The sequence below is a fragment of the Rana temporaria genome, chromosome 5 (genome assembly GCF_905171775.1).
Source record: "Rana temporaria chromosome 5, aRanTem1.1, whole genome shotgun sequence".
Taxonomy (NCBI): Eukaryota; Metazoa; Chordata; class Amphibia; order Anura; family Ranidae; genus Rana; species Rana temporaria.
In genome coordinates, this window is record NC_053493.1 from 46905427 (window position 1) to 46928605 (window position 23179).

At 42.5% G+C, this 23179-nt stretch overlaps 1 protein-coding gene across 1 annotated transcript in view; it reads right to left on the bottom strand.

The window, feature by feature from the left end:
- DNAJC1 (DnaJ heat shock protein family (Hsp40) member C1) overlaps positions 1 to 23179 on the bottom strand; it is a 214785-nt gene that overhangs the window by 38432 nt on the left and 153174 nt on the right. The gene's annotated exons all lie outside the window — the stretch shown is intronic.

Sequence of the window (23179 nt, forward strand, 5' to 3'; positions counted from 1 at the left end):
CGTGTGTACGCGGCATCAGACACGCGAGGAGACTCCTAGCATTTATTTTTGGTGCATGAGAATCTCTATTGCCAGGTCATGGAATTCCCCGGTGATCCCATTTGACTTGGTGAAGACCAAGTTGTCTTGGGTTATGGTCAATGAGCGCCTCTTGACAATATTACTTGATAAACAGGTATGGTTTGATAACATTTGTGAGCCCTGGATCAAATACTTGTTGGATGCTTTATAAGTTGCACCTGTTATTCTGTATCAGGGTCCAAATAGGGTGTACTTTTTATTGTATTACCCCTTTCTTCTTTCCCCCTTTTTATTTCTTCTTTTTACTTACTGTACTTTCCGTTTCTCTCTACAACAGATGTCATTATACAGTAGGAACCCATTCCTCTTGTAACGCATCACAGTCTGGCATGCATATCTGTAATATTGACTGTTTTACATGCTAATGTTGGAGCTTTGTATCTTTCCTTTGAAATATTGAATAAAAATTATTGGAAAGAAAATGGAAACAAAAGCTTATCGTGACCGGTTTCCTTAATTCTCCAGCAGAATGATAGTATAAAATATTACACAGATCACTCCACTGTTTTCCAGTTAATTTTCATAAATAGTGTCTACCTCTAATTTAAGGGAAGGAACTTTTTTTCCAGTAATAAAAAAAAAAAAAAGTAAAAAAAAAAAATACAATTTTATTTGCAATTAGTCAGCCTCTATGCTTAAAGTAGGACTAATGTATTTTTTTGTCAACACAAACACTCTGTAATTGCAAGGTGAAAATAGTGCATACATGCTTAGTTGCAAAGTAAATCAATGAATGTGACATCCATCAAACTGCAGGTGAATCAAGAACTGTAAATCAAAACACATGCACTAGGAATATTCAGCTGCAATGAATGCTTGGTGAATGCTACATTCCTTCTAAATACAACACCGTCTTGTGACTTTTCCAGACAGTTTCCCAGCTGCCATGCCGGTATACCATTAGGATCTGAGATTCTCTATGGCCTTTTGGCTTCAGCTCTGCAGGCTGAACAGCTCAGAGGTCATAGGCTTCCCCACCTGCATAAAGCGCAATGGCCATCACTTCTCCAAACAATCAGGCCCCTCCTCCCAGTCCTGTGCGCTACCTTCTTATGTGCTGACACCTCCATTTAGTAAAACAAGTAACAAGCGGGTTATAAACTAACAGTAGAGAGGGAGGATTAGGCATCGGATACAACTACAATGTTACACATCTGATTCCTGGCAAAGAATGAAAGTAGTTCCTACAGAAAATCTCCTGTGAGAAAATGATTACATCACTTCCCTTGGATGGTAGTATGACCTTCATCAACTCCCATGAGTGCTGATGAACAGATTCTACAACATGGCATATGGTTATTATGAAATATGGATAATGTAAAAACAGATCTGCAAGCATGCATGTATGCACAATTTTTAGATGAAATGTTTGCATAAAAAAAAAAAAAGATACTTTAGTTCTGCTTTAAAGGGGTTGTAAAGGTAAATGTTTTTTCACCTTAATGCATCCTATGCATTAAGGTGAAAAAACATCCGACGGTACCGCCCCCCGAACCCCCGTTTTACTTACCTGACCCCTTTGAAAGTCCTGCGCGCATCTATGTGATCGTCTTCGGTTCCCAGCCTGGACATTGATTGGCTAGGCTGGACGGATTGATAGCAGCGCAGCCATTGGCTGGCGCTGCTGTCAATCACAGCGGATGACGCGGCGGGCCGGGGGCGGGGCCGAGTGATACAGTCGGCGGCCATGCCCACCGCTGTATCACGGGAGCGCGCTCGCAAAAGCTTTCCACCATGCGAGCTCACTCGCATGAAGGTAGAAAGCTTTTGCAGGAAGGAGCCGAGACAGCCGCCGAGGGACCCCAGAAGACCGGATTCGGGGCCACTCTGTGCAAAACAAGCTGCACAGTGGAGGTAAGTATAACATGTTTGTTATTTAAAAAACATTTTTTAATCACCATTGTGTAGCACTGCAAAGCAGAAAGCACAGCATGTACAGTAATTGTAATGGCTGTCCCCATGTAAATAATGTAAATATATGTGATCCAGTGTTGCCAACCTACCAGATTAAAATTTACTGACATGACACCCAAAATGTACTGGCACAGCCAAGTTTTTACTGCCATTTCCAAAAGTTACAAAATTACAGTTTTAAGTGCAAATTTCAGTATTTAGGCTACAAACAAGTACACTATGCAATAAGCAATGTGGTTTATAGTAGATATTAAGGCAAAAAACTTCAGTCCTCTCCAGTGCAAATAGCACTGACAGTCCTGCTCCTGGCTTGCATTGCTCCTGTCCCACAGACCCGCAAAAGAGGCTCCAGCTCCCTTTCACTATGACATCACACACCCCGTTTGGGCAACAATTCCACCAGACCTGCACCCGCCCAAACACACTGTAGCAGGCAGTCGGATGGTCTCGGTCGGCTCTGGGCAACCTTTTCCTGTCACTGGCATTTACTGGTAGGAAAAAATTCTCCTTTTTTTACTGGCTGCCAGTAAAAATACTGACGGTTGGCAACACTGATGGGATCTCCTTAGCATGCACATCTAAGACATTTAAAAGACTATACATTCCCTTTTACTACTGGACCATCAAAATGAAAAAACATAAATAACCTTTTACGAACCTAAAATCTTAAAGCAGACATCACACCGGAAGTTCAAGGTCTGCTTTTTTAAGCAGGAAGGCTGGATACTTCTTTACCTGTTGCCACCTGCTTGCCGCATATATGCTTCACTGGGTGGATGATGTTTTTGTGCTGAGCGAATGCTCAGTGCACTCTCCAAACACAGAGACTGAGCTGTCAAAGAGACCTCTCAGTCCCCCCTGACGATCAGTAGACAACAAGGAACCAGAAAACCAATCACAGGAGTAACATGATCACCAAACTTTTCTGCTTCCCGTGTGTTCAGAACCTTTTAAAGGATGATGGGGCGGGCAGAAAGGAGTTAAAAAAGATTTCTGTTAGATTATATTCTGGCTGCACAGTGCTGTAACATCTTCTCATGAGATTTGGAGTCTCAGCATTCCCCAGGATCTCATTGGCAGGATGATGACATTATATGCCGAGTATTATAAGGCAATATAATAAGGCAGGTATTATATCCAACTTTTTAAATCCAGCAGCTCAAGCAAAGTGATAGACAGTTGGACATACAAGGCTCAATTTGCAAAGCGAAATCTTTATCCTTGTGCTAAAGCTTTGTGAATTGAGCCTACATCATTAGGTTTATATACTAAAGAAGTTGAGAATCTTCATGTGAAGAGCTCCTGTATATGATTGGCTACTCAAAGTGACCAGGAATGATTTTCTTTTCAGATGATTGCACTGGCCACAAAGTTTCTATTTCAAATCGGTCTCAGTGTTTCTTAAAGCTAAACATTCTCAATACACAGACATTAGCAGAGTTCTTATGACCCTTCTACACATTTATACTCAATCCCAGCAAGCCTGGGAGTACAGCGAGGTGAAAAAAATATTTAATCCCTGCTGATTTTATAAATTTTCCCACTGACAAAGAAATGATCAGTCCATAATCTTATTTTAACAGTAAGAGACAGAACAAAAAAAAAAAAAAAAAATCTGAAAAACGCATTTCACAAAAGTTATAAATTGATTTGCATTTAAATGAGAGAAATAAGTATTTGATCCCCTATCAATCAGAAAGATTTCTGCCTCCCAGGTGTCTAATATACAGGTAATGAGCTGAGATTAGGAGCACCCTCTTAAAGGGAGTGCTCTTAATCTCAGCTTGTTACCTGTATAAAAGACACCTGTCCACAGAAGCAAGCAATCAATCAATCAGATTCCAATCTCCCCACCATGGCCAAGACCAAAGAGCTGTCCAAGGATGTCAGGGACAAGATTGTAGACCTACACAAGGCTGGAATGGGCTACAAGACCATCGCCAAGCAACTTAGTGAGAGGGTGACAACAGTTGGTGTGATTATTTGCAAATGGAAGAAACACAAAATAACTGTCAATCTCCCTTGGTCTGGGGCTCCATGCAAGATCTCACCTCATGGATTTTTTATGTTCATGAGAACAGTGAGGAATCAGCCCAGAACTACACAGGAGAATCTTGTCAATGATCTCAAGGCAGCTGGGACCACAGTCACCAAGAAAACAATTGGTAACGCACTATGCCGTGAAGGACTGAAATCCTGAGCCTGCAAGGTCCCCCTGCTCAAAAAAGCACATGTACAAGCCCGTCTAAAGTTTGCCAATGAACATCTGAATGATTCAGCGGAGAACTGGGTGAAAGTGTTGTGTCAGATATGACCAAAATCTAGCTATTTGGCATCAACTCAACTCATTGTGTCTGGAGGGGGAGGAATGTGGTCTATGACCCCAAGAACACCATCCCCACCATCAAACATGGAGATGAAAACATTATGCTTTGGGGGAGTTTTCCTGCTGGGGGAAAGGACAACTTCACCGAATCAAAGGGACGATGTACCGTCAAGTGAGAACGTCCCTCAGCAAGGGCACTGAAAATGCGTCGTAGATGGGTATTCCAGCATGACAATGACCCAAGGCCACAGCCAAGGCAACAAAGGATTGGCTCAAGAAGAAGCACATTAAGGGCCTGGAGTTGCCTAGCCAGTCTCCAGACCTTAATACCATAGAAAATACGTGGAGGGAGCTGAAGGTTCGAGTTCCCATACATCAGCCTCAAAACCTTAATGACTTGGAGAGGATCTGCAAAGAGGAGATCCCTCCTGAGATGTGTGCAAACCCGGAGGCCAACTACAAGAAACGTCTGACCTCTGCGATTGCCAACAAGGGTTTTACCGCCAAGTACTAATGCAAATCAATTAAATAACTTTTTAAAATGCGTCAGCAACTACAAATTCTACAAATTCAGGGTTGTAAAGGTTCGTTTTTTTCACCTTAATGCATCCTATGCATTAAGATGAAAAAAACCTGGCAATGACGGCCCCCCAGCCCCCCCGTTTTACTTACCTGAGCCCGTTCACCTGCTGTGCTGGCACCCGACTTCCTCTTCACCACTCAGTCTGGCCGTAGATTGGATGGATTGATAGCAGCGCAGCCATTGGCTCGCGCTGCTGTCAATCACATCCAATGATGCAGCGCGCCGGGGCCGAGTGATACAGTCGGCAGCTATAGCCACCGGCTGTATCACGGGAGCGCGCCCACAACAACTTACCCTCATGGGAGAGCGCTCTTATGAAGGGGGTTAGTTCTTGCAGGAAGGAGCCGAGACAGCCGCCGAGGGACCCCAGAAGACCAGGATCGGGGCCACTGTATGCAAAATGAGCTGCACAGTGGAGGTAAGTATAACCGGTTTGTTATTTTTATTTTATTTTTTAAAAGGGAACCTTTAGGGGTAGATTCACAAAGGAGATACGCCGGCGTATCTCCAGATACGCCGTCGTATCTCCGAGTCTGGCCGGTCGTATCTATGCGCCTGATTCATAGAATCAGTTAAGCATAGATTTCTATTACATCCGAACGGCGTAAGTCTCTTACGCCGTCGGATCTTAACTGCATATTTACGCTGGCCGCTAGGGGCGTGTACGCTGATTTACGCCTAGAAATATGTAAATCAGCTAGATACGTGAATTCATGAATGTACGCCCGGCCGACACAGTACATTTACGGCGTTTACGTTAGGCTTTTCGCGGTGTAAAGTTACCCCTGCTATATGATGGCGTATCCTATGTTAAGTATGGACGTCGTTCCCGCGTCAAATTTTGAAAAATTTACGTCGTTTGCGTAAGTCGTCCGTGAATGGGGCTGGACGTCATTTACGTTCACGTCGAAACCAATACGTCCTTGCGGCGTACTTTGGAGCAATGCACACTGGGAAATTCCACAGACGGCGCATGCGCCGTTCGTGAAAAACGTCAATCACGTCGGGTCATGGTTAATTTACATAACACACGCCCACCTCTTCACAATTTGAATTAGGCGGGCTTACGCCGGCCTATTTACACTACGCCACTACACTACACTTCTTTTGAGAATACGGCACTTGCCTGTAAAAGTTGCGGAGGCGTAACGTAAATAGGATACGTTACGCCCGCACAAAGATACAGCATTCTACGTGAATCTACCCCTCAGGGTCCCTTTAATAAAAGGACACTCTGTCCAGAGTCTTCCTCACCGGAAGCGGTTCTTCAATGATCTCCAGCACCGGCATGGTTATTGTTTGCACCTGGCTATGATTCCTTGCGGCTTCACAGCTGGCTGCCCACATGTGAGCCACGCTGCACTTTGTGAATGATCATGCAGCCTTCTGGGACCTTTGCAAAATAAACTTAAATATTGCCTTCTGGGACCTGGGATGTGTCTCAGAATGTCGCAGGGGGGGGGGGGGGTGCGGGGTGCTGAGAATTTCCAGCGGATCGACACGGCAATCTGACCGGAAGGGGGAACATGCTGTAGTTTGGATTCAAACCAACAACTCTAGTGATGCCAGGTGGAAGTGCTAACCACTTAGCCACTGTGCTGTCAGTATGGATGAAAGTATGGATAATTCTGCTAAGAGTGTTAACGTAGGGTCTTCTCAGACCACCAGATTCACAAAAAAAAGTTTGAGTGGGGTGGGTGCACTGAAGCAGTGCCTTGAGAAAAAAAAAATGCTGAGTAGGTAGCACATACTCCATGAAAGTATTTCAAGGTTAGTTTGTAAGTACTTTGGACGGGAGTGTTCTGCCCTTGCAATAGGTACACTGGGCCAGATTCACAGAACAAATACGCCGGAGTATCTACTGATACTCCGGCGTATTTTCAAATTTGCCGCGTCGTATCTGTGATTCACAAACAAGATACGACGGCTTTTGGCTAAGATCCGACAGGCTTACGGCTTCGTACGCCTTCAGATCTTAGGCTGCAATACTTCGGCCGCCGCTGGGTGGAGTTCATGTCGTTTTCCAGCGTCGGGTATGCAAATTAGCATTTACGGCGATCCACGAACCTACTCGCGTGCGTAACGTTGTTTTTTCCCGTTGCAAAGTTAAGCAATCTTTTTCATTGCTTAACTTTACACCAGCCATGTTAAAGTATGGCCGTCGTTCCCGCTTTGAATTGTACATTTTTTTGGTTTTCTGCGTAAGTACGGCGTAAGTACGTTACGCACGTCGCCATTCACAAACACGTCGGGGCGCCGTAATTTTGCGCAAAGCACGTCGGGAAAATTGCAAACGGAGCATGCACAGAACGTTCGGCGCGGGAGCGCGCCTAATTTAAATGGTACACACCCCATTTGAATTAGGCGGGCTTGCGCCGGACGTCTTTACGATACACCGCCGCAAGTTTACAGGTGTTTTGTGAATCAGGCACTTACGCTGAAAACTTGCGGCGGTGTAACGTAAACAGGATATGTTACGCCGCCGGAGTTCTACGAGAATCTGGCCCACTGTTTTGTGAGAGGGCTAGGTCACTAGCTATGTGATAATAAATTATAGAAGTGTATTAAAAACGTTACTAGAAACAGATTTGTAGATAAACGTGCATTTGACATGTGTGGAAGGTTATTTCATAATAGATGTAAAGAAACTAACGTAGAAAAAGCAACTCTAATCAGTAACCATAGAAAACAAAACACCAAAAACCACAGAAGTGCTACAACCAAGCTAAACGTTTGTATCCAGCCATTTAACAATAGAGTCCCTGATGTCCTGAAACATATGCCCATCTCCTCCAGTGGACAGAAAAGGCTTTCAGGGTGGTGCCCTTCCTCAGCAGCGGTTGACTTTATCTTAAGACAGAACAGAGCCCACTGTGATCAGACTACCTCAGCGACCACTAGGGTGGCCCTGGTGTGAATGTTTTAATAGGGAGCCAACTGTAGCTGGATTTCAAATGAATGCATAAGCATACTGCTTTGTCACTTAGAAACATGTGCGTCCAATATTACTGAAACATTGGGCAATGGATCCGTCTGTAGAGCAGCATGATGGAGGACACCACATGGGGAGTGGACAGCTGTCGTAGCTTTGCCAGCATTCAGATTTTGTATCATGAAAAAAAAAAAAAGTTCGACCCTAGGACTGAATATCCATACTGAATACTAAATAAAAGTTCAGTGTGGCCCAGGCACTGAAAGCATAAAGATTCACATCATGTCTCTGCAACAATTATAAGGAAAAACACACACACACGGAGTGGACATGGTGAAAGGCAGGGACATGGCTGGAACAGCAAATTCAAAATCAGCAAACTTTAATTGCCATCTGTTGGATTTATTGTCTCTGCATTCTTGACAGCCGAAAATGTTCATCATTTCATTGTATACATACATGTTTATTTATTAGGGCTGTTACTGACAACATTTTTGTGATCGATTAATTGATTTTTTTTTAATCGATTAATCGACTAATTTCGATTAATAATAACGCACATACAGATCCAACTACTTTTAGCTGATCTCCTTGCAGGCTGATTCCCAGTGCAGCTACCAACCACTGGAAAAATGGATAGCAGGATACAAAAAACACACAAAGGCAGCGCTCGATGGGAATAGCATTAAAACCTTTATAGTCTTCAAGTAAGTAACAAAATACATATTGCACTGGAGATAAAATCGATGTAGCTACATAAACTGTAAAAATGGTGCGAGTAATACCAAACGGTAGCAAAAGCAGTCATAAAAACATGTAGCCAAGTATGATATTGGTATAAAAATGTGTACAACGATACCACTGCTGAATCCAGATGCGGAGAGGTTAACATCAGTCCGTCGGCATGTAAATGTCCCGTGAAGGGAACTATCACAACCCCCAGTGGATGGTTGTAGAATCCCAGGTTGATAGAGGGAAGTGATAGAGGGAAGTGTAACAGCCCTTGCATGTGGCAGATAGTGAGGTCCGGCCGGCATTCAGATATGAAGGCACAGCAAAGGAGCCCTTCAGATGGACACGGCAAGCCCCACCAGTGTCCGTGACGTCACCGGATCTGCGACGGAACTCCCTGAAGCCGGCGGAGAGGTGAGTACCAATCAAAATAATTTTGATCGATCAAAAAATTTAAGATTAAATGATGAATTAATAGTTAATTTCCACAGCCCTATTATTTATATATATACACACACACACACCTATATATATATACAGTTGCAATAAAAAGTATGTGAACCCTTTTGGAATTATATGGATTTCTGCACAAATTGGTCATAAAATGTGATCTGATCTTCATCTAAGTCACAACAATAGACAATCACAGTCTGCTTTAAACTAATAACACACAAATAATTAAATGTCACCATGTTTTTATTGAACACACCATGTAAACATTCACAGTGCAGGTGGAAAAAGTATGTGAACCCTTGGATTTAATAACTGGTTAAACCTCCTTTGGCAGCGATAACTTCAACCAAACGTTTCCTGTAGTTGCAGATCAGACGTGCACAACGGTCAGGAGTAATTCTTGACCATTCCTCTTTACAGAACTTTGGGCTAGATTCAGGTAGCTGCACTCCTTCTTACGGCAGCGCAGCGTATCGCATTTACGCTATGCCGCAGCAACTTACAGGAGCAAGTGCAGTATTCACAAAGCACTTGCTCCGTAAGCCCGCGTAATTCAAATGTGGAAGGGGGGGCGTGTTTTATGCCAATATGTGATGACCTGACGTGATTGACGTGTTTTACGAACGGCGCATTCGCCGTCCGTGTACATAGCTTCAAATGACGTCGCAAGGACGTCATTGGTTTCGACGTGAACGTAAATTACGTCCAGCCCTATTCGCGAACGACTTACGCAAAAAATTCTAATTTCGAAGCGGGAAAGACATCCATACTTAACATTGGCTGCGCCACCTAATAGCAGGAGCAACGTTACGCCGAAAAAGCCTTACGCAAACAACGTAAAAAACTACCGCCGGGCGCACGTACGTTTGTGAATCGGCGTAACTAGGTAATTTGCATACTCTACGCTGAAAACGACGGGAGCGCCACCTAGCGGCCAGCGTGAGAATGCACCCTAAGATACGACGGCGTAAGAGACTTATGCCATTCGTATCTTAGGCTAATGTTGGCGTATCTTAGTTTCTGAATACAGAAAGAAGATACGCCGGCGCAGCTTTGAATTTACGCGACGTATCTATGGATACGCCGTCGTAAATCGTTGCTAAATCTAGCCCTTTCAGTTCAGCAATATTCTTGGGATGTCTGGTGTGAATCGCTTTCTTGAGGTCATGCCACAGCATCTCAATTCAGCTGGTGGACAGATGGCCTTAAGTTCTCCTGCAAAATGTCTTGATAAACTTGGGAATTCATTTTTCCTTCGATAATAGCAATCCGTCCAGGCCCTGACGAAGCAAAGCAAACCCAAACCATGATGCCCCCACCACCATACTTCACAGTTGGGATGAGGTTTTGATGTTGGTGTGCTGTGCCTATTTTTCTCCACACATAGTGTTGTGTGTTTCTTCCAAACAACTCAACTTTGGTTTCATCTGTCCACAGAATATTTTGCCAGTACTGCTGTGGAACATCAAGGTTCTCTTGTGCAAACTGTAAACGTGCAGCAATGTTTTGTTTGGACAGCAGTGGCTTCCTCTGTGGTATCCTCCCATGAAATCCATTCTTGTTTAGTGTTTTACGTATCTTAGATTCGCTAACAGGGATGTTGGCATATGCCAGAGACTTTTGTAAGTTTTTAGCCGACACTCTAGGATTCTTCTTCACCTCATTTAGCAGTCTGCGCTGTGCTCTTGCAGTCATCTTTACAGGACGACCACTCCTAGGGAGAGAAGCAGCAGTGCTAAACTTTCTCCATTTATAGACACTTTGTCTTACCGTGGACTGATGAACAGCAAGTATTTTGGAGATACTTCTATAACCCTTTATAGCTTTATGCAAGTCAACAATTCTTAATCGTAGCTCTTTTGTGCGAGGCATCATTCACATCAGGCAATGCTTCTTGCGAAAAGCAAACCCAGAACTGGTGTGTGTTTTTTATAGGGCAGAGCAGCTGTAACCAACACCTCCCATCTCATCGATTGGAGTGAGGTGTCAGCCAACAGGAGTCCAATTAGCTCTTGGAGATGTCATTAGTCTAGGGGTTCATATACTTTTTCCACCTGCACTGTGAATGTTTCCATGGTGTGTTCAATAAAAATGTGGAAACATTTAATATTTTGAGTGTTATTAGTTTAAGCAGACTGTGATTGTCTATTGCTGTGACTTAGATGAAGATCAGATAACATTTTATGACCAATTTGTGCAGAAATCCATATCATTCCAAAGGGGTTCACATACTTTTTATTGCAACTGTGAGATAGATATATATATATATATATATATATATACACACACACACACACACACACACACACAGTATTCATACCCCTTGAAATGTTCCATATTTTGGCATGTTACAACCAAAAACGTAAAGTATTTATTGGAATTGTATGTGCTAGAGCCATGGGTCCTCAAACTATGGCCCTCCAGTTGTTCAGGAACTACAATTCCCATTATGCCTAGTCATGTCAGTGAATGTCAGAGTCTTGCAATGCCTCATGGGATGTGTAGTTCCGCAACAGCTGGAGGGCCATAGTTTGAAGATCTCTGTGCTAGACCAACACAAATTGTGAAATGGATGGAAAATGATAAATGGTTTTCAATTTTTTTTCCAAACAAATATGTGAAAAGTGGGGCATGCATTTGTATTCAGCACCCCTGAGTCAGTACTTTGTAGAACCACCTTTCACTGCAATTACAGCTGCAAGTCTTTTTGGGGATGTCTCTACCAGCTTTGCACATCTAAAGAGTGAAATTGTTGCCCATTTTTCCTTGCAAAATAGCTCAAGCTCTGTCAGACTGGATGGAGAGCGTCTGAACAGCAATTTTCAAGTCTTGCCACAGATTCTCAATCGGATTTATGTCTGGACTTTGACTGGGCTATTCTAACACATGAATATGCTTTGATCTAAACCATTCCAATGTAGGTCTGGCTGTATGTTTAGGGTCGTTATCCTGCAGGATGGTGGACCACCGCCCCAGTCAAGTCTTTTACAGACTCTACCAGGTTTTCATCTAAGATTGGCCTGTATTTGGCTTCACCCATCTTCCCATCAACTCCGACCAGCTTCCCTGTCCCTGCCGAAGAAAAGCATCCTCACAACACAATGCTGCCACCACCATGTTTCAAGGTGGGGATGGTGTGTTCAGGGTGATGTGAAGAGTTTGTTTTCTCTACCAGCTTGCCTCACTGTTGCCTTACTTCTGCCTTACTTCCTGGACAGACGTTAGGTCATGACACAGGAAGGAGTTGACCAGCTGAGGGTAGATGATGCGGGTGTGTGCTAATGAGGTCAGCTGGTCAACTCCTTCCAGTATCATGACCTAAAGTCTGACCAGGAAGTAAGGCAGTAATAATGGAGCAGTGTTTTCAAACATCCATAAAAGTCAGTGAGGTAAGCTTGTGTAGAATAAATGGAAGGCGGTTTTATTTTTGCAAAAGAAGAACATTAATGCTTTTCTTTTCGGTGTTGAATATGTATTCTTGAGTTATGCCGCGTACACACGATAATTTTTCAGCATGAAATAAAAAGTCGTTTTTCAGCATGTTGAAAAAACGAAATTTTTCCAACTTCATCATTAAAACGACGTTGCCCACACACTATCGTTTTAAAAAAATGATCTAGCAAAGCGCGGTGACGTACAACACGTACGACGGCACTATAAAGGAGAAGTTCCATTCGCCTTTGGGCTGCTTTAGCTGATTCCGTGTTAGTAAAAGACGATTCGCGCTTTTTTGTCTGTTACAGCGTGATGAATGTAATTACTCCATTATGAACGGTAGTTTTACCAGAACGAGCGCTCCCGTCTCATAACTTGCTTCTGAGAATGCGCTGGTTTTTAACATAGTTTTAGCCCACATACGATAATTTTTTACAACCCAAAAAAACGACATCGTTTAAAACAACGTTAAAAAATGCAGCATGTTCAAATTTTCTTTTTGTCGTTTTTCAGAACCTGAAAAATGATGTGAAGCCCACACACGATCATTTAAAATTACATTTTTTTAAAACAAAGTTTTTTTCATGCCGAAAAATGATCGTTTGTACGGGGCATTACACTCAAGCATTAAAAATGGTGGTAATACAGGGATGTGGAGCTGAAGTATTGTTTTATATAGTTTCCTTATTCCTGTCTGTGACCCTTACCTCACTGACCTTGCGCTACTAGGACAGGTAATGAGAAGAATGTGAAGTCATCAAACAGAATAGTAAACTGAGCAATAAAAAGCATTCTAACCCAGGGTTCATTGAAAGGTTGCTAGGGGTTCCTTGAGCAATTTCTTCCTTTCAGGTTCCCACTGACCATTGATCTTTTTGGTCAACTGCAAATGTGTAATTCTTCTCATTGATCACAAATGTAAGGAACATCGTCCCACTGACCATAACACTAACAAATCTTTAGGTGTAGATATAATAATTTTAAGCAGGTGTTCACTAAAGGCAGAATTTTTTATTTTTTTTAAATAACAAACATGTTATACTTACCTCCACTGTGCAGCTCGTTTTGCACAGTGTCCCCTAACCCTTTCTTCTGGGGTCCCTCGGCGGCTGTCTCGGCTCCTCCTCGCAAAAGCTTTCTACCTTCATGCGAGCGAGCTTGCATGGTGGAAAGCTTTTGCGAGCGCACTCCCGTTAACAAAGCGGCGGGCATAGCCGCCAACTGTATCACTCGGCCCCGCCCCCCGGCGCACCGCATCATTCGCTGTGATTGACAGCAGTGCCAGCAAATGGCTGCGCTGCTATCAATCCGTCCAGCCTAGCCAATCAACAGCCAGGCTGGGAACCGAAGACCATCACATGGGCGCGCGCGGGAATTTCGAGGGGTCAGGTAAGTAAAACGGGGATTCGGGGGGGGCGGTACCATCGGATGTTTTTTCACCTTAATGCATAGGATGCATGAAGGTGAAAAAACATTTACCTTTACAACCCCTTTAAGGCTGTTCTAACCCTATATATTTGTTCACAGTCTCTCTGGCAGTAGTCTCCTGCAGCCCCCCACCGGGAGAACACAATAGCTCAGCGGGAGCGAAATTCCCCTATCAACACTGACTGTGCTGATGGGGGAATCGAGTGCTTTTCTTTGAAGAAACCTAAAGTTGCCGGAAAGAAAATCGCGCCGGCTTTACTTGCATGACAATGACGGACAGAATAACAGTCGGTGGTTGAATCCAACGACTCACTCTTATCTTCTTGATAGCTAATCTTCAGATATTTGGTTTCATAGTTTGTAGGGTTGAAAAAAAGTCAAACGATTGATCCAATTAAGCCTGTGTGTCTGTATGTGTGTGTGATTATTATTCTCTAACAATGCTCATAGCCCTGCTATACTGAAGAAGACATCTAAAAGTCTTTTTCAGTTGTCAATGCTCTCAGCTAGTACCGCTACCTGGGAGAGAGAGTAAAGAACAGTAAAAACCCTTTCCTTAAAGCGATATTAAAGCTTTTTTTTTTTTTTTTAAATAAACAAACATGATACACTTATTTGCTCTGTGCAATAATTTTGCATTGAGCAGCCCGGATCCTCGTCTTCTCAGGTCCCACACTGGCGCTCCTTGTTCCTCTCTCCTGCTGGGTGCCCCCACAGCAAGTAGCTTGCTCTGGAGGCAGCCAAGCAGGCACGCTCCTAACCTGCGGCTCTGTGTATCCATTCCCACACCAAGCTGTGGCTCCACTCCACCCCTTTGTCTCCCAATTTGCTCACTGGCTGTGATTGACATTGGCTCCCGTTGCAGCCAAAATCAATCAGGAGTGCGAGTCTCCGGAGAGGCAAGGCTCTCATGGACATCACTGGATCGAGAGGGAGCTTGGGTAAGTATTAGGGGGGCTGCTTTTTACCTTCATGCATGAAGGTATAAAGCAGGGATCCTCAAACTACGGCCCTCCAGCTGTTGCGGAACTACACCTTCCATGAGGCATTGTAAAACTCTGACATTCACAGACATGACTAGGCATGATGGGAATTGTAGTTCCTGAACACCTGGAGGGCCGTAGTTTGAAGACCCCTGGTATAAAGCCTTGTGCCTTTACAACCACTTTAATCTAAGACTGAACCCGTTTTTGTTTAACCTCAATTTGTGGCCACGTGTCCTCTTCAGGGGCATTACAGTAAACCGTCATCACAGTTATTGGAGTCACCTTTGATATAATTGTACATTGTAATCATATCTGCACTTAAGCTACTCTTGCCCAGAGTAAAGAACTGTAATCGATCCTCATAGCTGAAGTCCTTCATCCTCCTCATTAATTTTGTTGGCTTTCACCAGACTCTTAATAAAACAACAATCTCTTTTCTGAAAACCGTTGACCAAAACTGAACTGCATATTCAAGATGAGGCCAAACCAGTGTTTTATAAAGGAGTAATAGACCATGTTTAGTAGATATTATGGTTCTTACTTTGCCTACCAGTTTTTCATGTAACCACTTTGTATCATTACACATTTCGAACAAGAGAATTATGTATTGTGGTCAACCATGGTCACTATACTGGTTGTGCCTTGTGCTACTTGATTGTTAACACAAGTACTGTCTAGAGGTTTAACAGAGTTTACTGACATTTTTTTAAGGCACGGTAATCACACTGTTCTTATGATCTGTACAGCTCAGACTGAATTAGTTTTTGTGGATGAAGCACATACATACAAATAAATGTACATGTACAATATAAAATTATAAACATGAAAGCTGTAAGTCTACCCATTAATCAAATTACTTAAAAAGATAGTAAAAAGACTATTGACGGATCTTTAGATGCTGTATATTGTGTGTGTTTTGTTGCAAATTTTATAGCATTAAACTGCATAGTTGAAGGCCACAGTGCCCAACAGCTGGTGAAGACGAGAGACGTCGACAACATCTGCACACAATGTGCGTTGAGCTCTACCAAAAAGTTCCCTTTAAGCAGTTTCAAGGCCTCTAAATCCTTCAGATTTCAACACTTAATTCTTAGGACACACTTTGAAGGATTCGTTCAAAGCTTGTTTGATCTGAATTGTTTTGCAGCTCGCAGTTAATAACCATACACTTATCAGACAGAAGGACAGGCAGCATTACTGTCATGGTTCTTATACTATCTGTTATACTTTGGGATAGGCTAGTCTTGAAAATACTTGCTTATCCATATCGGAGCTCTATACAGGACCTCCATGGATCTCCAAGTCAAAATTAAAATTAATTTGTGGCAAGGCTATGGACATTTATGTCTTTACATAATAGTAAAACAAGCCCTCACTGAGCTCAGTAGCTGCAGGCACTATGCAGCAATTAATCCTCACAGTCTATAGCAAAAGTGCCGACGTTGCTCTACCATCAGGTTAGCTCACTAAGTTCCCTCTCCCAGCAGAAACTTGGCAGTTTTCCAATCTCAAATGTAAAAGCAGAACAGGTGCTCTCAGAGAGGGAAGCAGGGAAACTGCTAAAAGCACAACTTTAGTGCTTCGGAACTTTAAAGGAGTTGTAAAGGCAGAAGGTTTTTTAACTTAGTGCATTTTATGAATTAAAGATAAAAAACCTTTTGGGGCAGATCTAAGATACGCTACGCCGCTGTAACTTACTTTTGTTTGGTTTGAATCCTCAACGAAATCGCGCCGTAAGTTACGGCGGCGTAGTGTATCTGTTGCGGCGTAAGGGCGTGGAATTCAAATGGAAGTGATGGGGGCGTGTTTTATGCTAATACGTCGTGACCCGACGTAAACAACTTTTTTTTTAACTGCGCATGCGCCGTCCCTGGGGGTATCCCAGTGCGCATGCTCGAAATTAAACCGGAACCAGCCAATGCTTACGACGGTGACGTCATTCTACGCAAATTCCTATTCACGAACGACTTACGCAAAAAATCCAAAATTGTACGCGGGAAGGACGGCCATACTTAACATTGAGTACACCTCAGAACAGCAGGTTTAACTATACGCCGGAAAAAGTCAAACGCAAACGACGGAAAAAAATGCGCCGGGCCGACGTACGTTCGTGGATCGCCGTAAATAGCAAATTTGCATACTCAACGCGGATTTCAACGGAAACGCCACCTAGCGGCCGCCAAAAAATTGCATCCAAGATCCGAAGGCGTACGAAGACGTACGCCTGTCGGATCAAGCCGAGATGCCGTCGTATCTTGTTTTGAGAATTCAAAACAAAGATACGACGCGGGAATTTTGAAATTACGTTGGCGTATCAATAGATACGCCGGCGTAATTTCTTTGTGGATCTGCCCCTTTGTGTGTAGCAGTCCCCCTATCTACTTACCTGAGACTCCTCTCTCTTCAGCGATGTCCACTAATGCAGGGTTTGCCACATTTGCTTGGAATTTAGGAGCCAGCTAAAAAAGTTAGGAGCCATAAAACGCGCCCCGTCCAGCCAAGCTTGCGCGCAGAAGCGAATGCATACGTGAGTAGCCCCAGCATATGTAAACGGTATTCAAACAACACCTGTGAGGTATCGCCATGATTGGTAGAGCGAGTGCAATAATTCTAGCCCTAGAGCTCTTCTGTAACTCAAAACATGCTACATATAGAATTTTTTAAATATCGCCTATGGAGATTTTAAAGAGTAAAAGTTTTTCCCCATTCCACGAGCGGACGGAATTTTAAAGCGTGAATTGTTGGGTATTAATTTACTTGCTGTAACATGATCTTTCACAATAAAAAAAAAAATTGGGCTAACTTTACTGTTGTCTTATTTTTTAATTAAAAAAAGTGCGCTTGTAAGACTGCTGCGCAAATACGGTGTGACAGAAAGTATTGCAACGACTGCCATTTTATTCTCTGGGATGAAGGCCGCAAAGCTGCGGCCTCAATTACCGGCGGGCGCCAGGTCACAATTTCTTGTCGCAATTGCGACCGGGCGCCCGGATTTTGTCGAGCCCTGCACTAATGTCTAAGCCGTCTGGGACACTCCTCCTAAAATGGAGCCATTGGCTCCCATAGCTATCGAAACCAGCCAATCAGGGGAGAGAGGGGGTGGGGCCAGGTTGGGGCTGTGTGTCTGAATGGACACACAGAGCTGTGACTCGGCTCCAGTGCCCCCATAGGAAGCTGCTGGCTGTGGGGGCACTCAAAAGCAAAATGCAACGAATGCAGCTATCACATTTAAGAATTGGTAGGTTGCAATATAATACAAGTTTGCATTTTGGTTTGATACCACTACAACGTAAGCTCTAAGTATCTTTTGTTTTTACATTTTGGATATCGCAGTTTAGGACTAGGTTTTTCTTGGATAATTTCTATCGCTTTCTTTTTTGCCGACACCCTTTCAATGGACAGTAAATTCTCCTAAATTGGGACAAAACCATACAAAAGTTCTAAGCCCCCAGTATCCAAACTGTGGCCCTCCATTACTTGTTTTGTATGGCCCTCAGGGCCCCTGCAGAGAAGGATTTGTGTTTCTCCCTGTTATAGCAGTGCTATCCATTAGTCCCATACAATGTCTCTCCAGTGTATTACTGTCTCTTGAAGCATGTTCCCCGTCTCTGAAAGTAGTCTCCTGCAGCATGTCTGCATTCTATGACCATCTCTTCTATTAAGTCTGTAGTTTACGACAGTCTCCTGCAACATGTCTGCAGTGTCTGACCATCTCTTGAATCATGTTTATAGTCTCAGACCATCTCATAGATTCGGTGTACAGTCTGTAATCATCTCTTGCTGCATGCTCAAAGTCTCTGGCCATCTCTTGTATCCAGTGTTAGTTTTGGCAGCAAATTTCGATTAAGTTTTAGTCTAAAGCCTCGTACACACGATAGGTTAACCAGAGGACAACGGTCTGAAGGACCGTTTTCATCGGTCAAAACCGATGGTGTGTGGGCCCCATAGGTTATTTAACCATCGGTTAAAAAAAGCAAACTTGCTTTAAAATGTAACCGATGGATTGATAACCGATAGGTCAAAACCGATCGTTAGTAGGCACGACCATCGGTTAAAAACCTGCGCATGTTCAGAATCAAGTCGATGCATGCTTGGAAGCATTGAACTTCGTTTTTTTCAGCACGTCGTTGTGTTTTACGTCACCGCCTTCTGACACGATCGGTTATTTAACCTATGGTGTTTAGGCGTGACGGACCATCAGTCAGCTTCATCGGTTAACCTAAGACAACTGTCCTTCAGACCGTTGTTCTTTGGTTAACCTATCATGTGTACGTGGCTTTAGTCTCATTTTAGTCTTCTGCAATTGTTTTAGTTGTATTTAGTCAACTAAATCTCCAGGACATTTTAGTCGACTAAAATAATTTTAGTCAACCAAAACCCATTTTAGTCATCTAAAATCGAATGGGTGTAGTTAAATAATGCATTATTTAAGCATTTCTCTACAATTTTCAGACTCATTATATATTGCTGGAGTGAAAAATCGAATATGAACACGCACTACAGACCAGTGTTAATTTTGATGTCAAATTTCAATTTAGTTTAAGTCTTAGTCTTTTGACTAAAATGTCATTTTAGTTTTAGTCGTATTTTAGTCATCTCAATTGTTTTAGTTTTTGTCGAATTTTAGTAGACTAAAATGGTATTAAGTTAGTAGACTAAAATGTTTTAGCCGGTTTTAGGCGATGAAATTAACACTGCTTGTATCATATCTGCATTATTTGATCCTCTCTTGTATCATGCCCATAGTCTGACTATATACTGTTGTGCGTTTGCTGTTTCAGAGACTAAATAACATGTTATATTTACCTGCTCTGTGCAATGGTATTACACAAAGTGGCCCTGATCCTCCTCTTGTCAGCTCCCTCGCTGACTCTGGGCTCCACCATAGGAAGCCGCGGGCTTGCTCCTGAGACGGGCTGTGTGTGTCTGTTGTCATACACAGTGTGGCTCAGCCCTGTCCTCCACTCACAGGATTTAATTGACTGCAGCAGGAATCAATGGCCCCATCAGGGTTGCCAGCCTCAGTAAAACCAGGGACAGTATGGAAACATTTTTGGTCTAAAAATCCTAAGATTATAGCTGCCCTGCCTCTCCAGTACCTTTTCAGTGTGTGTATGTGTATTCTGTGTGTATACTATGTATGTATACTGTATGTGTATACTGCGTGGCCCATAATCTATTGCCTGGGGGCCCCATAATCTCCTATTGCCCGGGGGCCCCATGAGTTGTCAGTCTGCCCCTGGGTCCCCCATATCAAGAAATTTGGCCACCCGCTGTTCTAAGCCTTCTCAACTCTTCCCCAAACTAAGATGAAAAAAAATATGCTGGTGTTATATTTTACATTTCTCTTATTTAGCTCTATGTGCAGATTATTTGCAAAGGTGACATGTTTTGGAGCTTCTTTACCATCTATGGACAGCATGCTTATATTTTGTTGGGTGGGATGGAAGATGCAATCATACCAGGGTTATATCTGCCTACATATGCAGTTTAGTACAATGGTTCCTCTTGTTCCACATACCCAACCAGACCACCCATAATGTCAAATTATCTATTCAGGGAGGGCTAATCTGTTGTATATCAGGTTGCAATCTGTCAAAAATGTTCAGGCCAATGAATGTTTGGGCAATTTCAGTCACTGAAAATAAGGAATGAAAGCTTAAAGCGGTGGTTCCCCCTTAAAAACAACTTTTTTTTATTCCACTGGCCCCCCACATTACAATCGAATTAAGGCTCTTATTTTTTTTTTGCTGCTGTACATAACTTGATAGAGCATCTTCACCCGTGCATCCGGGTTGCGAGTCCCGCGGGAGTGGGCGTTCCTCACATGCTGTTGATTGACGTTTTGCCCAAAAACGAGCTCTCCCCCCGTCGCACAAGCCGCGTCACGATTGGCGAAAGGAGCCGAACGGCGATGCGCATGCACAGTATAGCGCCGACTCGCTGTTCGGCTCCTTTCGCCAACCGTGACGCGGCTTACGCGACAGGGGAGAGCTCGTTTTTGGGCAAAACGTCAATCAACAGCATGTGAGGAACGCCCACTCCCGCGGGACTCGCAACCCGGATGCACGGGTGAAGATGCTCTATCAAGGTATGTACAGCAGCAAAAAAAAAATAAGAGCCTTAATTCGATTGTAATGTGGGGGGCCAGTGGAATAAAAAAAAGTTGTTTTTAAGGGGGAACCACCGCTTTAAAGATGACTATACAGGCAAGAAAGCTCTATTTGTGGGAAAAAAAGAACGTCAATTTTGTTTGGGAGCCACATCGCACGACCGCGCAATTGTCAGTTAAAGCGACGCACTGCCGAATCGCAAAAAGGGGCAAGGTCCTTAACCTGCATAATGGTCCGGGTCTTAACCGGTTAATATATTGATGTATTATGATTATTTCATCGCTATTGCAAGTGTTGTATACAATACATTTGGAGCACTTCAGCACATTGTAAGAGGTTGTGTAGGTTTACACTTTAACTTTGTTTAATTGTTCACCACTGTAAGCACAGTGGGGCAGATCCACAAAAGTATTACGCCTGCGTATCTCTTGATACGCCGCGTAATTTCAAATTTTGCGCGTCGTATCTTTGTTTTGTATCCTCAAAACAAGATACGACGGCATCTCGGCTAGATCCGACAGGCGTACGTCTTAGTATGCCATCGGATCTAAGCTGCAATTTTTCGGCTGCCGCTAGGTGGCGTTTCCGTCGAATTCCGTGTTGAGTATGCAAATTAGCTAGTTACGGCGATCCACAAACGTACGTCTGGCCGGCGCATTTTTTTCCCCCGTTTGCGTTCGGCTTTTTCCGGCGTATAGTTCAAGCTACTGTTATGAGGCGTACTCAATGTTAAGTATGGCTGTCCTTCCCGCGTAGAAATTTGAATTTTTTACGTCGTTTGCGTAAGTCGTCCGCGAATAGGGATTTGCGTAGAATGACGTCACCGTCGGAAGCATTGGCTTGCTCCGGGTTAATTTCGAGCATGTGCACTGGGATACCCCCACGGACAGCGCATGCGCAGTTAAATAAAAAACAATGTTTACGTCGGGTCACAACGTATTTACATAAAACACGCCCCCATTACATCCATTTGACTTCCGCGCCCTTACGCCGCAAAAGATACACTACGCCGCCGTAACTTACGGCACGGAATATTTGTGGATTAAAAAAAAAAAAGTTCCATTCTTTGTGGATTCAAAAAAAAAAAAGGAAGTTACGGCGACGTAGTGTATCTTAGATACGCTACGCCCGGCGCACGATGATGTATGATGATCTGCCCCAGTGTGTATCTCTCTCTCTCTATAATATATATATATATATATATATATATATATATATATATATATATATATATATATATATATATATATATATATCTCTCGCATATATATATATATATATATATATATATATATATATATATATATATCTCTCTCTCTATATATATATATATATAATTTTTTATGTTGTAGCACCTTGTGGACAGCAGTTGCAGGTTTAATTTACTTTATTTTTCATCACGTAGCGTGAGTATTTATGGTTTATCAGTGATATACAAGTACCTGATGATGATCTGCCCCAGTGTGTATCTCTCTCTCTCTCTCTCTATATTATATATATATATATATATATATATATATATATATATATATATATATATATATATATATATATATATATATATATATATATATATATATATAGCTCTCGCATATATCTCTCACACACACACACATATATATATATATATATATATATATATATATAGAGAGAGAGAGATATATATATATATATATATATATATATAATCTCTCTCTATATATATATATATATATATATATATATATATATATATATAATTTTTTATGTTGTAGCACCTTGTGGACAGCAGTTGCAGGTTTAATTTACTTTATTTTTCATCACGTAGCGTGAGTATTTATGGTTTATCAGTGATATACAAGTACCTGTAATAAAATAAGAATTAATAAAAAAATGTATCAGTTATTCTTTGTTATGCATACTTTTATGTCCTCGCTACCTTTTGTATTCCTAAATAAAGTTTAACTCATTTCTTATATTTCATCCATTTATTGCTTGCAACCGTTCATTGGCGGTGCAGCAAAATGCATTTTATTTTTCCAGTCTACAGCTCCAAATGAGAACTACCAGACAAACTGCTGTGGACAAAGCAAAAAAAAAAAGAATTCTGCTTTATTGCAATCACCAAAAATGAGAACCAACACTGACACTGGATTGCAGTTTTCCATTTCAAAGAATGTTCTTAATAACGACAGTAGATGCTTCAAAGAGATCATT